Genomic DNA, 15513 nt, shown 5'->3' on the forward strand with positions numbered 1-15513 from the left:
CTCTGTGTGTGTGTGTGTGTAAGAGAGAGAGAGACAGAGACAGAGACAGAGACAGAGACAGACAGAGACAGACAGACAGAGACAGAGACATGGAGTGAGCATGAGCTAAACATGAGTTGTTTAGTAAATTTATCAATTTGGATGGGGAGGGGAACACCCATAAGAAGGGGAGGGGGAGGGGTTAGGGGGATGTTGGCCCAGAAACTGGGAAAGGGAATAATAATCGAAATGTAAATAAGAAATACCCAAATTAATAAAGATAAAAAAAGAATTTTACTGATTTATCATCCCTTCCACATTCCCAATACTTTTCTCTTAAAAAAAAAAAGAGGCATGAAGAACTAATAAGAAGAGGGGACTGGGAAGATGGTTCGATGGTTAAGAATGCTTGCTGCAGGAGTATAAGGACCTGAGTTGAAGTCCCTAGCACTCATGAAGAAAGCCAGACATGACAAGAGCCTACAGTCCTAGTTCTGTGAGGGGCAGAGGCAGGAGGATGATCAGTGCTTGGTGGCATTCCTAATGGTTCCCTCCCTATAGTAGCATAATTGAGACACATAATTCCAGATTCAGTGAGAAATATTTTCTCAAAGGAATGAGGCAGAGAATGGTAGAGAATGATGCTGGCAGTTCCTCTGACTTCCATGTAAACAGAGGAGGGGGAAGATGGAGAGGGGAAAGGAGAGAGAGAAAGACAAGGAGGAGGAGAATAATAATGATGATGGTAATGGTGGTAATGGTGATGGTGATGATGATGGTGATGATGATGATGATACAGAAAGGAAGTCTCAGAGGTAAAAAGACCTATGTCTTCTGTTATTCCATCCCAAGGTTGTCTGGACAGGTCTACCTATCAGGACGGGCACACTGTATAGAATCAGAGCTGTAGGAACTCACGTTTTATTTAACTACAATATCGTCAAGGTCACAGGAGTCTTCAAAGACAGAGATCATTCCTGGAAATCAAATAGCATTTCAGTCATGCATCACCAAGTTTAATATTCCCTACATTAGAAGACCTTGGTTAAATCTAATCTCATTTTTTAATTAGTCCTTCTATCACCTGGTGAGGCAGATTAATATGATCATCCTTATTCCACTGATGAGGAAAATGAGACAAAAGGCCATGCCCCAAGGTCACTTGGGGAAAGCGCAACAGAGGTGAAAATTAAACTTAAGCACTCCAACAGCAAAGGAGAGGACGTTGGGGAATAGGCTTCATCTATGTTTGTTCAAGATTTTCTGCGTCTGCATAATGCAGATTCCATTTACTATGAGGTTTACATAATATAAAAATAACATACTAATTCTACTTCAGAACCCCAATATTCCACTTTTAGTGAATAGGGGAATTTACCCAAGGCAAGCACAGCTGACCAAAATTAGTATTACTTAGTAAAAATGTGAATATTAACACTTATATAAATTGATATTCAATTTAACTAAATTATAGAAGATTATCTATGCCTCTAATCCTCTAGTGGCTGGCTTAAGTGGATGTTCAAAATAAGTAGATCAAAAAAAAAAGCACACATCTCCAACTGAATAGATAGAACCAGAACTTTCTGTCCCTTTATAGCAGGAGTTCAAGCATTGTGTTGAGGACGTCCTGTATTTTGTTTTGTTTTGTTTTTGTCCAGATCAAGCTGTTATTGGTAAGCAGTGTGGCAGGAAGGCTATGGTATTGGAATCCATCAACTTCCTCTTCCAATCCAGTTGTCTTTATCTTCAACACCACTCATCCTCATGCCCAGCTACCCAATATTCACCAACCAGGGGACGAACATTATATTGCTCCATCAGCTCAGGAAAAGAGATGACAGCATTCAGAATCTGAATTATAAATCTTATCACCTCCTTTTTGCTGAGACTTTTAATGCTCAACAGCTGTCTGAATGCATAATGATAGGCCACAGTTAGAGTGGGCTTAAGACTATTAGAAAAACAAATATAAATCATGTGATCTTTTTGGTTCAGGATCTCAGGGAATTAGTGCCATCTCTGTTCTTTGCCTGAGAGGCAACCATGGAGACAATGTGGAGAAGGTGAATGATTAAGGTAGATGGGTGGCTGCTCTAGACTAACACTGAATATTATCTGATTGAGAAGCCAATTCTTTATTCTTTTAAATCAAAGAAATTGTTATCAGAAGTGGGGTTCTATCGTAATAAAAAAAACGGGAATGTGACTTGGATCTCAGATGGGGCAACAACAAAAAGTAAAGCTGTTTTAGGAAACCAGAAAATAAGTTACTTATTTAGAAAGCTGTTAAATAAACAAAACATTCTTTATAGTTTTTATTGTTGTTGCTGCTGCTGTTTGTATGTGAAATAAATCATATTGTTAAGTGTTCATACACCCAGGTCAATATTTACTGAAATCTATTGGTTTAAGTAAAGAATCTTTGAAAAAAATATTTAAAAATATCACCAGGGTTAGGGAGTGGTTATTACCGTCATTTGATAAAACACTACAATAAAAAGAGGTTAGGCAAGGTCACTGCATAGCCAGCAGAACTGACTAAATAACAAACAGTAGAAATTCCATAGTTGTTGCTACTAAAAAAATATCAAGCTGTTTCTTAGCATTAGCAGGTAAAAGCTAAAACAGATTGCAGTAGTGCCTGTATTACAATATTATAGTATGTGGGAGTCATGATGCTTATAGCATACAAGTGTTTCAGACAGTCAACTCTTTTCAGTAAAATGATATAGTATTTGCACATCTGCAAGTATTTCCTTATATACTTTAAATCATTCACAGTTTCCAATAAAATATAAGTGTTTTATAAGTAGTTGTTATGCAATATTGTGTAGGGAATGATCGCAAGGAAAGAGCCTATGCATGCTAATTACAGATGCAGTGTTTTGTAGGGTATTTTTTGCAAACAGCCAGTTGAATCCAGGTTGTGAAAGTCACAGGTATGGATGGTCAACTGCAATGTTTTGTTGGAAAGGCCATCAAAGACAAGCCAAGAAAACACCAGGGGGTAGGGAATGTAAGTCAAAGGTGAACATATCTACCAGTTATCTGAACCTTTAATCCGGTAAATGCTACCTGCCCTTTCAATTGTGTAGGACAAAATGACTCCTAGAAATGACACCCCAAATTACACCTAAAATAATATCTAAAAGAAACCACATAAGCTCAGAATACCCTCATAGAGATGGTCAAGCGTTTGAAAGACTTGCAAGTTCAGCTCTTAGTGAATGGATCTGACCAGAATTAAATATATACAAATTCATAAAGTTTGTGAGAAGCATGGTGTCAAAATCATTCTCAGTTGTGGATGAAGAAGTCTTATAGATGGCGAACTTAGAAAAGAACTTAGGCCTACTTGAGTTCAAAGCAGATTGCAAACGTTGTTCAGATTTCCCAAAAGGAACGTTCATCAGTGCTCTCTTTATGTGACTGAAGGGGATAAAGAGAAGGGATGGTCTTCCAAGGCAGCTGAGACTGGAGCCAAGAACCATGAAGAATGATCCACAGCCACTGGAAGCTACACCCAGGGAACAATCACAAGTTACTACCAAAGGAGCAGCGCCTATGCTCACAGAGCAGGCCTTTTGTAACTTCTGCTTCGCATATTTCAGACTTGCTATGGATCAGTGACTTTTATGTGCGCCTCACTACTCCCCTCGAACGGGAATGTTTATTGCATTTGTCTCCTTTCTGCTCTACTTTGTACCTAGGGGCGAGTGAGATGTGGCAAGTTTGTCATTTGACACTCCAGACTAAGAAAGGTTACGTCACAGCCTGGTATAAATTTCAGGTTCAGAATTCAAACCTGATGGTCAACTTCTATAACATCTTGGCACGAGACACAGTGTGTAGAGAATATAATCCCTGTGTTTGATGAGAAAGGCTGAGGAGTTTTAGTCCATTGTTGTTTCCGTTCACCTTTCCTTTGTCGTGACTTCAATATGGCTGGCAACGTCTGATACTTTCTTCTGTCTTTGGACCCAAGCATGTGCTTTACATAGATCAATGAAAGATGAATTTATGTGATATACACTGCACTCAACAAAAGCGTTTATTGGGTTAGCAGCATTCCCTTTCCTTCCGAAGATGTCTCAGATTATGGAAATAGCTGCTGACCCTGAAGTTCTAATTCCTGGGCCACATAGAAGGAGACCTAAAGCACAACCACATTATTCAACTTCAGGAGCAGGAGCGAGAATGACATTTTGTTACTAAGACATGGATATTAGTGGATTACTTGCTATGCAACATTTTAGCATAAAATAGTCTGTGCTATTTCCTGTCATCTCTTTGAATTTCCATGTTCCAGTGGATTCTTCAGATCTACATTAAGTGGTTTCTGTCTATAAGATCTTTATCAAGTGATCAAGTAAATGCTTTGCCTTGTTCTCTGTGCTTCTATACAACTCATCTTATCTCCAGCACCATAAAAATCTCTATCGGATACATGGTGCTGAGAAATTTGTAGGTCTCCTTGGTAATCTTAGCACATAGTGGGCACCTATAAATAATTTTGAAGGAAGACGTTAATAAATATTCCTGAAAAGAGTGACCATAGTTTTGTTACTACAGAAAGGAAGTTATGCTGTATACACTCTACTGCAAATCTTAGTCATTGAGGAAAGGGACAGAAATGGGCTCACTGTCAAATGGTATGAGGTTCATACAAAAAAAAAAAAGGCAGAAAAAAATCTTCGGTATTTGTGTTGGAATTTGGAGCCCTGCTCTCTGTAGCTAAACTTAGAGAGGCAGGGAGATGCTTCTCATGCATGAAGCATTGTACATTCCTGGGTTAGAACATGTTTTCTTTGGAGGTTGTTGTGGTTTCTTTCTTTCTTTTCTTTTCTCCAGCATTGGAAGCATGGGTGTTTATAATAATAACAACAATGAAAGCACAAGGCTGGCCCGGTATGAATCAGGAGAGAATTTATAAATGTAATGGGAGGTAGAAAGTGGAGAAATGGGGGGGGGCAGAGGGAGGGGGAGAAAGAAAAATTATAGTTGCCAGGAGTTGAAATGAAGAAAATGCCATGGGTGACACGTGGCTGGCACTGTGGGTAGCGACATCTGCTCTCGATGAGGATCCTCAGGCTTCGCAGCTGTGTATGCATGTGCGAATGTAAGGAAACACTAAGCCCTTTGCTGTAAGAAACCTGCTGTTGGCTCTGGTCTCACTAGACTGAAATGATGTCTCAGAGGCAGCCTCTCACTGTGGGTTAGATCTCCAGGCAACTTATTCTTGCAAAGTATACTGGAGGCTATAAACGGGCTGTGGAAAGCAAGCCTGAGAGATGTTCCAGGGACCTTTTGATACACTAGAATCTTTCTCCTGCATGGCCTGATCTCAAGCAGGAAGGAAAATCATGCCTAAGGTTGAAGAGGTGATAGGGAACACACTTGGAAGAATGACTCAGGGTCACTAGGCTAGAGGTTTTGCAACATGACAGGCAAAAAGTTAATGTTTGCAAAATAGATGTGTAGTTTGTATTGCACTCGGGGTAGCTTTCAGGGATTCATGTTTGTCTTCTGAGGACTCCGTTTAGGCAAAGGGAGGCAAAGGGAGGTATAGGAATCCTCTAAAGTTTGAGGCACTCTTAAGGGTAGCTGCTGAAGGAGGCAGCTGGGAAGCTTCAGGCTTGAGTTGTTAATCAAGAATCTAACACTCAATTGTGTGCCTACACGTGGAGAGGTGGGACCAAAGAGATATAAAATGCAGTTTAAAGCTGCTGGCCTGAAAGAGACCAGACTGAATTTGAAAAGCTACGTGGAGATTCTGTTCCTCTATTTTATATCTGCATGTCTCCAAACACTGACCCAGCTTTCTTGGTGGCACCTCTACTGGGCAGCCGTAGACTATGTCGACCGAATGCTTGCTATGTCTCTCTACCTGAGTTTGCTTCAGAAGGCTTTTCATACACGGCTGGGAACTATCATGATAATCTTATACAAATGTGCTGTGTCTTAATGTCTACAAACACTATCATGAAAGGTATCTCATTTAAGAGTCCACAGAATGTTATGTATCAAACAGGGGAGACAAATGCCTTCTTTCTGAGCTAAATAAGTTTATGAGCCCAGAAAAAGAAAGGCATCGTGTGAGCCCGTGAGCTTTCTCTGCTTTCTCTGGGACACGAAGAGCTGTCAAAGAGCTGAACGGACAGTGAAAGTCCAAATTTCATCTACCCCCCAATTCAAGGAAGATCTGACCATAAGCTTAACAAAAAGAATTTGGTAAAAGACTGTCTTAAATGAGTCATAAAGCTGTGAGCTTCTCGGTTATTTTCCCATTCATGTGTGAGTAATGTGTTCCTTTTACCACAATTGTCAAACTACTTTTTAATCCTTATCCAGCTGCTGTTTTCCTCTTCAATCCATGATGCTCTTAACTTCTTACTTAACTCATTAGCCGAAAAATGATGAGTGCGTACAACACGCCAGTCCCTACGTCACTGCCGTAAGAACTCAATGTTTGACAATGGAGACAAATAAACACCTATTCCCTGGAGCTTCTACTGTAACAGGGAAGATCGAAAAACATTAATATATAGTAAATGAAAGTACAATGAATCTATTAAAAAATAGTGGCTATATAAGGGAATCAAGAGTGTTAGGTGGTAGGGGCTCAGTAGTGGAAGACCTGTAGATTGTCATCTATATGCAAGTGAAGGCAGGCACAAGATAAGGCAAGGCCTGTGATTAGGCAGTGAAATAGTAAGGCAGGCACAGAATTTTGGAGAGGCCACAGGTAGTTATGAATATTTCATAAGGGGTGGGTTTTTATAGGACACTTTGTCTTATCTAGGTGGACAGTTTATATCAATATTAATTGGCTCAGAGTTTATTGTGTGGATGTTTTGTGGAGTGAGAATTTACTGATACAAATCTAATTGATAAATTACAAGCTTATTGAGTTTTGATTTTAACAGGTTACTGAGAGTTATGACTATAACCACAGGGGGTGGGTGCTGGGAATGTGAGCAGAGTTCGCAGCAAGAGAGATGTAAGATAGGAGGTCTCTGTACGGAACTGGCCCGACAGCAACCCGCCTCAGGAACTAGATGGACACAGAGCCTGGAGAGTAGCCAGAGGCAATGTGGGATGAAAATTGGCAACTTAATGAGTCAGGTGGTGACAGTTTGCTGTTTGAGATGAAATACCCTCAGATGGCATGTGGCCTGCTGGAGCCAGCAATAGCGAGGGATGGTGTCAAATTTGTTTTAGTATTTACTGCAACAAAGACGGAGGGGGGACAATTGTTACTTTCAATCAAATTTGAAATATTTGACAATATTGGAATGGGGAATGCAAGCCACCATAAAGACACCTAGTTTTACTCTAGAGAATTGAGAAGCCTGGTGGCTAATTTTTATCGTTAACTTGACACAACCTAGAGGCACCTGGGAAAATATCCTCAACTGAAGTTCTTGCTCCATCAGATCAGCTTACGGCCATGTCTTGGTCAATGACTGGTAAGGGAGGGCCCAGTCCACTAAGGGTGGCACTATCCTTAGGCAGGTGGGGGCCTAGGCGGTATAATAAAGAGAATGGGCATGAGCGAGAAACAAGCCAGTAAGCAACATTTCTCTATGGTTTCTGCTTTAGTTGCCATTTAAGTTGTCCATTGATCTTCCTCAATCAGGACTGTGACCTGGAAGTATAAATAAACAACTCCTTTCCCCTATAACCTGTTCTGGTCATGGTGTTTAATAGAAAGCAAACTTTAAATAGGAGTAGGGAAGTTTCACCAGCCATGAAACTTGCATTGGAACGGTATGTTCTGGACATTACTTAAAACAGATCATTAGACAGCAGAGGTAGGAATAGGAGGAGCCAGCCAGTGCTGTACCAATGTGGGTGATGATGGTGGTAGAAGAGATAAGAAGGATACAAAAGGGATACTTTGTGGATATTTTTAATAGCGGAGTTAATGGGATTACTGAATAAATTGGATGTGACTGGTAATAGAAAAAGAATTAAAGTAGCATTAAGATTTTTGTCCTGAGCCACTAAGCTGAAGGGCTTGCCATGAACAGAAATAGGAAACTACAGAGAGAAATGCCATGAATTCTTGGATCCCATTGGAAACCCTACAAACCTTTCTTGTAGTTATTTAACTTTCTTCCCACTTGACTCAGAGGCAATGGTGGTGAAATTCCTTCTACCTACCCCTCTTTACTATGGGGTCTGTATGTCCTCAACCATATCATCTTCAAAGCCAAAAATATTCCCTGTCCCTCCTATTGAAAGTCTTCCCATGGACACCACTCTCCACTCAGGTCACTGGCACTTGTGCTGTGGGAAGTAATGTTTGTTCTATTTTCTTCTTTATATGTCAATTTATTGCTTGCCCTGAACTCTGCTCTTACCAGATTCTCTGAGATTTCAGGCAATGCATCAACCTACAGGTCTCTTGTTAACAATCAATTCGTTTATCCATTCTGCTGCATTTAATCCTAGTCCCATGTACGATCCCTCAAACTTTCTGCCTTCCTGTTTCTTTTTTATGAAGACCATCTCTCTAAAAACACTCCATCCCTTTGATCTGTTTTGATACTTCCTTTACCTTGCTTTTTGCTTTCATTGCCTTGTTCCCTCTCCTCTCTCCACTCATGTTCCCAGCATGAGCTCGTCCTCTGTCTTCATAGCTCATCCTCGGTCTGTATGAGCTCATCCTCCTCTGCATGAGCTCATCCTCCTCTGCATGAGCTCATTCTCCTCTGCATGAGCTCATCCTCTGCATGAGCTCATCCTCCTCTGCATGAGCTCATCCTCTGTCTGCATGAGCTCATCCTCTGTCTGCATGAGCTCATCCTCTGTCTGCATGAGCTCATCCTCCTCTGTATGAGCTCATCCTCTCCCTGAGTGAGCTCATTCTCCTCTACTGTCAATTACCTTCTTCACTTTCTGTATCTCTCAACGTAAGTCACTATGTTCTTGAGCTTCAGGTTTTTTTTTTATTTCAAAGTTTGCTGACCTCATTCTGAATTTAAGTCACTCTCTTTTGTAAGTCTAACTCCTTTTCTTTACAGAGATTAATAGCAATACCTGGGAGTTTGTTATTATTATATTATTTCTTTACCTCTGTGTTTCTGATGTCCAATCTCGACCCTCATCAACTATCTCTTAAAATAGTTTTCTAACTATTCCATGTGTTGCCTTTGTTTTTTAGCCCATGAGATTTATATCTAACAATGTGTAGCATCTGATCTTGTCAATTCTTGGTGAGAAAGTGTGTGACACTCTACTAAGTTTTCAGAAAAAAAGTGTATATTTTAAGACCCTTCCTAACCTGTCTCCTGTCTCCTTGATTGTGCCTGAACCTCCATATACAAACATTCTATTGCATCTATGAAAAGCTCATACATTTTCATATTCTAGTACTTCTCACTCATATTCTTTTCCTGCCTGTGGGTTTTGTGCTTTGTCTCCAACTAGAGAAATTGCCATATCCATTGCTTGCAAGTAGTAATTGCTAAGAACCCTGCTAAGAACCTGATTCTGACTTGATCTGCAAATTTGATGGCTTTCCCCTCTCCTCTGGGGAATTTTGCACATAATTCTACATCAGGATGAGCAGTGATTCTGAGTAGGTAGGGCCTTGACTCCTTTATCCTTATTTCCTAGAGTCTAATACGCTACACAGTCAATATACTTTCCCTTGAGTCATTAGTGCTCCACACTTAACATTTATTCTATGGTTACTCAACTTTAACAGATTTCTGCATGTTTCTAAGCAGAAGTAAGAACTTAAGAAGTAAAAGAAAAGATATATGCCAAATAGTGGACACTCTGCTGGCTGCCCCTATGGTCATCAACTCTTCCTAAGGGAAGAGTTATAGCTTATTGATTACTTAAGCATTTGCTACACCAAGGTTTAGAGCTGGAAATGTGAGAATAACTGAACTTCTTTTTAAGTCTGCTCCTTTCAGAAAGCTCACTAAATGGTAGCAAGGAGGAGGAGGAGGGGGAGGAGGAGGAAGAGAAGAAGGAGAAGGAAGAAGAGGAGAAGAAGAAGAAGAAGAAGAAGAAGAAGAAGAAGAAGAAGAAGAAGAAGAAGAAGAAGAAGAAGAAGAAGAAGAAGAAGAAGAAGAAGAAACTCTCAATGAAAACTACAAAGACATCAGAAGATGGTGATGAACTTAACAATTAGGAAACCGAGAAACAAATGGATGGGTAACAGCTGACGAATCAGGTTCAAGAAAAGCAGAAAGCCAAATGTTCACAATGTCACAAGCCCCAGAAAGTTCAGGTGCCTGTGTCATGCATGTGCATGTTCAGGGCCTGTGAAAGCAGGGGCATTCGTGTGCAAGATCGACCACATGTATATGTGAGAAACAAAGTAAGAAATTGTGTCAGAGCTCACTGTCATCTTATAATAGGAACTCTGCACTGTACGAAGTCAAATCTTCAAACTGAGCAGTAGACGAAATAAACTTCAAATTTGTGCAGAAGAAATTAATGAGAAACAGTAGAAAAATACCCAAAACATGATAGAGTAGCCTCAGGAAGAGAGGTAGAAGTTAGGATCAAAGGACCAGGCTTTGGTAGTTTTCCAAACTAGCCAGGGAGTACTAGCAGCCTTTCAAACAGTACATATATTTCTCCTATAACATTAAAAAAGTCTAAGTATGAGAAGTAAGTATATCTGATAGGTTGAGGCTAAGATTAAGACCTATTAATTAGGATCTGAAATATGTATTCTTCCTATTGCAAATGATGTTTTTTTTATGGTTTGTAAATGCACATAATCAGTTTAGAAGTGGCATTTTTGTCTTTATTTTACTGCTGAATTAGTCCAAAGAGGTGACATATAAACACATGTATACCTACATGGAATTTATATACTTAAAATAATTTATATATTTAAAATAAAGTATAAGAAGCCTCACGGACTTTCCAGTAGGACTTACTTACTATAACAATCATTTAATAAAGTAGTTCAATATAAAGATATCTATCTTATTAGGATGAGCTAGAAATTCAGTTTCATGCATTTTCTGGGAAAATGTATATATGATCATTTTTAACAAAAGTTATGTCCAGTTATGATAATATTAATTTTGAAGTGAACAATATTTCATAGGATTCATGAATAGTTTCAATGACTTCATTTGTGTCCTTGTGAATGGGTTAAATGGATATTTTAACACACAGTTCGTCACATAGCAAAGTCCTAGTGAAAACAAGAGAGGGCAGAACTATCTATAGGTACAATGGTGATTACTGCAAATGCATGCAACATCAGAATACTCGTTCAGAAGAAGAAGAAAGCTATGGCAGATGGAAAAAAAAGAAAGAGCATTTCTGCTGGTGTTCATCCAGTGGTTTTCAACCTTCCTAATGTTATAACCTTTCAATGATGCTCCTTATATTGTGGTGACACCCTGCCCCAGCCATAAAATTATTTTCATAGCTACTTCATAACTGTGATTTTGCTACTGTTATGAATTGTAAAGTAAATATCTGATATGCAGGATATCTGACATACAGCTGCTTGATCCCGACCCACAGGTTGAGAATCATTGTTCAAATCTGTAACCTTGGCTTAAAAACTGAAGGGACAGGGAAGGAAAAGCACAGAGTACATTAGACAAAAGGTGGAGTGAAAGACAGCAAGAAGGAAACCTCCCCCCAACCCCTGCTGTAAAAACAATGAAATGAAGTGAGAAAGTGGCCCACCCAGGAGGCCCAGGGACAAAAGAAGCAAACCACAGCCTGATAGAAAGCCCACCAGGCTGGCAGAGAGCAGCTCTGGGAGAGTTTTAGACAAGCATAAACTCTGTGCATGTTGTTAATCTAAGTGAGGTTTTACGATTTGCAAGGTTGTGCTTTTAATGTTTTACTCTTTAAAAAGAAAAAAAAGCAGGGCGAACAACAACAACAACAATGGTTTTAGCTTTCAAAGTGAAAACCTAGTCCTCATTAACATTTGGAGTCTGATTTTTGGAGATTCCAGCTGGGGGCTCTGAAGTTAAGCCCTGAACCGAATGGGACTCTGGACAAGCCCAGAGCCATGCCTAGATTTTCAGGCTGCTGCAGATATTGCACAAAACTGGCGGAGAAACTCACAAACAAATCTCTTGAGGGGGTTGGAATTTGGCAGCTAGTGAGCCTGGAAGACGGCTCAAGCTTAAGCTAATTTCCAATTCCTCTCTGGATTTTAACACGTCTAACACATCTTTAGATTTAGAGCTGCGAGGACCTACAATATTCCAACCAGAAAGTAGTGACTGTCACTAGTTTCTAGGACACTGCCTTCCCAATCCAAACGATCGTTTTATAACTCCCTTCCTCTCGTAGATCCTAACAGACTTAGCAACAATTCAAACTAAGCCCAGAGGATGTATCTTTGGAGAAAGAGGAATGATTAGCGTATCTGGTTTTGTACTGTAGAAATGTGGCAAAGAGTTTTAATTGCTGGCTATTACTTAAATACCAACATATAAATGAGGAGGAAATAAGAGATGTTACCTTTGACATCATGCAGTACAGTTGTCCTAAAGTTGGAATAAAGTGCCCCATCTTGTGTCATAAATACAATTTATTTTTTTCCCTTTTAAATGAGAAATTCATCAAGACAGACACCGAGGAGAGTGCTCGATGAAGAATCAGGAGCAATTCCGTGTGTCTTTTTCTAAGTCCTTAACATGCTATCTTAGGACTGTCAAGCCTTTGGCATTTGTTAAGAGGAATCTGTGCTACTGGTGGTGAACAGCACACTACTGAAGGGTGGTAATAGGGATAAATCTTACAGATAGGAAGGCTCGGGGGCGGGGCAGCTCAAGAGGTTTCTCTACAAAGCCAAAGAGAATAGAAATGAGACTTCGGACCACAGTGGGGTACTTAGGATTGACATATCCACAGTTCTACTATTAGTTTGCCACACTATACCAGAGGACCTCAAATCTGAGTCTGTAAGATCCCTAGGGTGTTAGGTGAGAGTGACAGCTGGACCTGGGTCCCGATCTCTGATTCACAGAGGATATATTCCTGAGATGCTAACATGCCCCCAGCCGCAGCTGCTGTCATCCCATCCCCTGCACATATCGGAGACCTTCATCTAGAGCAGCAGTGTTTAACCTTCCTGATGCTGCGACCCTTTAATACAGCTCTTCACACCGTGGTGATTCGCGACCATAAAATTGTTTTTTTGTTTGTTTGTTTGTTTTTGCTGCTTTATAAGTGTTATTTTGCTACTGTTGTGAATCATAACATAAATATTTGATATGGGACCCCCAGAGTGGCCCTGACCCACTCGGTGAGAACCACTGATCTAGAAAGAAAACTCTCTCCTTGCTTTTTTAGAGTTATGTCTAAGTCGGCCTCCATGTTTGTTGCCTGTAGGAATGTGGGCATCACTATATTCCTGGGCACTCACACCTTTCAGAACATTGTGTCTTTACATTTACAAGTGCATCGAGAGTGAAGTTTTAGCTACTCACAGTGGAACTTTACATGCTCAAACAAGAAACGAAACACACGCACACACACACACACACACACACACACACACACACACACGCACACGCACCACACGCACGCACAAATGCTCGCACGCATGCACGTGTGCTCACCCCCCTCATCTGATCTAGAAAACAGGAAGACAGCAGTCTAAGCTTGCAAAATTTCTAGTAAAAGATCCCACACAATGGAAAAAGCCAATGATTCATCTCAGACAGGCTAACCTGTTTCTCCCCTTTCCCCTCCTTCCTCTGGGTGTCTCTTTTTTTGTGTGCGTCTGTATGAAGGCATTCTGTTCTCCCAAATAAAATGCAGCCCCCAAACTTGTGCTTGTTAGTCAGATTTCAGAGAGTTTCTACCTCTTCATAGTAGCATATATATATATATATATATATTTGCTTCCTTCCTAAGCAAGAAAAAAATAGTACAATCAAAATTCAATTTTCATTCCACTGGTCTCTACCTGATGAACTGCATATTGGCCCATGTGTCCTGTGGAGTAAAACCACTACCCAGTGTCTGCGAGGAGTGATCGAGAAGCCTGAGAGAGCAGGCACAGCTAACAGGAGTACCATCTGGAATATAAATAGTAGAAGGGGAGAAGAGCAAAGTCCAAGACAACAGAGGAGAAGGAATCTGAGGAACGGGGCAGCAGATGGATCGAATTAGCGATAGAAGCACTGTGGGTATTCACTGCTAAAGGTGTGAAAACAGAACCGCTTCCCACCGATATTTCAGTCATGCAGCCACTCCGGTGAAGCTAAATTTGTCCCCAGGGTCTTGTATTTTCCACCCCTAACTCCCTCTTATATAAATTCCTATAGAGGATACATTTAGAATAGTGACAGATAAAAAGTATCTCACTAGCTACTTTTAAAAAATTACAAATATATTTACATTTAGCCATGGCATACTAGATTTACAGAGAAATGGAATAAATACCAAGCCATCTTTGGTGTTTGAGAGAGGAGACAATATTTCACCCTGTCAGAAAGAGCAGAAATATAGGCCTTTAAAACTCTGGGAAAACTAACATGCCTTTTAAACACTTCTTTTTATAACCTTGTATAAACGTTAACATTTCCAGGTTATTCGTGGACAGATTCACATTACATAGCTCACTCTGTATTCATGGCCATTATTTCTGTTCTGCTAGGCTCTTGTAAGAGATGATTACTAATTTTTCTCTATAAGAAATATTTAGCCAATAAAAGTATTTATTATGTGAGTCGTTTTCCTTTTCAGTTTAAGCTTAAAGATAACCCACTTGTTTGGATTTTCCTTCAGAGGTATCGCTAGCTAGATTTTTATATCATTCTGGTTGCCATTGATGTATGTGTTCTGTACTTTTCTGAGGACTAGACCTAAAGAGAAAATAGAAGCAGGCCAATGATAAGAAAATGATAACATATGAGGCGTCTCGAGTTTTCTGTCTGCGCTTACGTCAGTGGTTGCTTTAAGAATAGAGGTAGCCTGCTCTCTACCCCAATTGAGACCAGACTTTTGGGAGCTTTTTATTATTTTTGTTTTTGTTTTGAGACATTTATTATGGTCAAGTAATCTAGCCCTTTCTGGCTTATAAGTATTATAGTTCTGGCATTTTCTGCCAGCGTTTCTGAGTGCTAACCCTGAGCTTTTCCAGTTTTACTTTGAGTGATTTTCTTCACTTGTCTGAGAACTCCTGGAAGAGACATCCTCTTATCCCAAGATGTGAGGTAAATAGGATGTCTACAATCATGTGCCCTTGAACGAACAGGCCCGATGCTCTGATTCCTACATGTAGCTGAAGAACACCTGAGGGAGGGTCACTTCATGTCAAGTATGACATAACATAAGAAGAAGAACCCCAGAGTTTTCATTTTAAAGCAATTATGCCCACATAGTCCTAATCATGATTTTCTAGTAGCTCCTACATGAGTCCACTGCCTATGAAGTATCTGGAGATGAGGCACTAAACATCCTGCTGTTGGACTGCACAGGCCTTTCCTTTCTGTGCAATCTGTAGTGGTGATGCCGAGGTGCACCTCTTAGACTAAAACAGCATGCCTGCGGAGACATGGTGTCTTTGTC

General features: G+C 40.1%; 1 protein-coding gene across 3 annotated transcripts in view; it reads right to left on the reverse strand.

The window, feature by feature from the left end:
- Positions 1-15513, reverse strand: part of Pappa2 (pappalysin 2) — a 276315-nt gene that overhangs the window by 26138 nt on the left and 234664 nt on the right. The gene's annotated exons all lie outside the window — the stretch shown is intronic.

The sequence above is a fragment of the Rattus norvegicus genome, chromosome 13 (assembly GCF_036323735.1).
Source record: "Rattus norvegicus strain BN/NHsdMcwi chromosome 13, GRCr8, whole genome shotgun sequence".
In the NCBI taxonomy this organism is placed as follows: domain Eukaryota; kingdom Metazoa; phylum Chordata; class Mammalia; order Rodentia; family Muridae; genus Rattus; species Rattus norvegicus.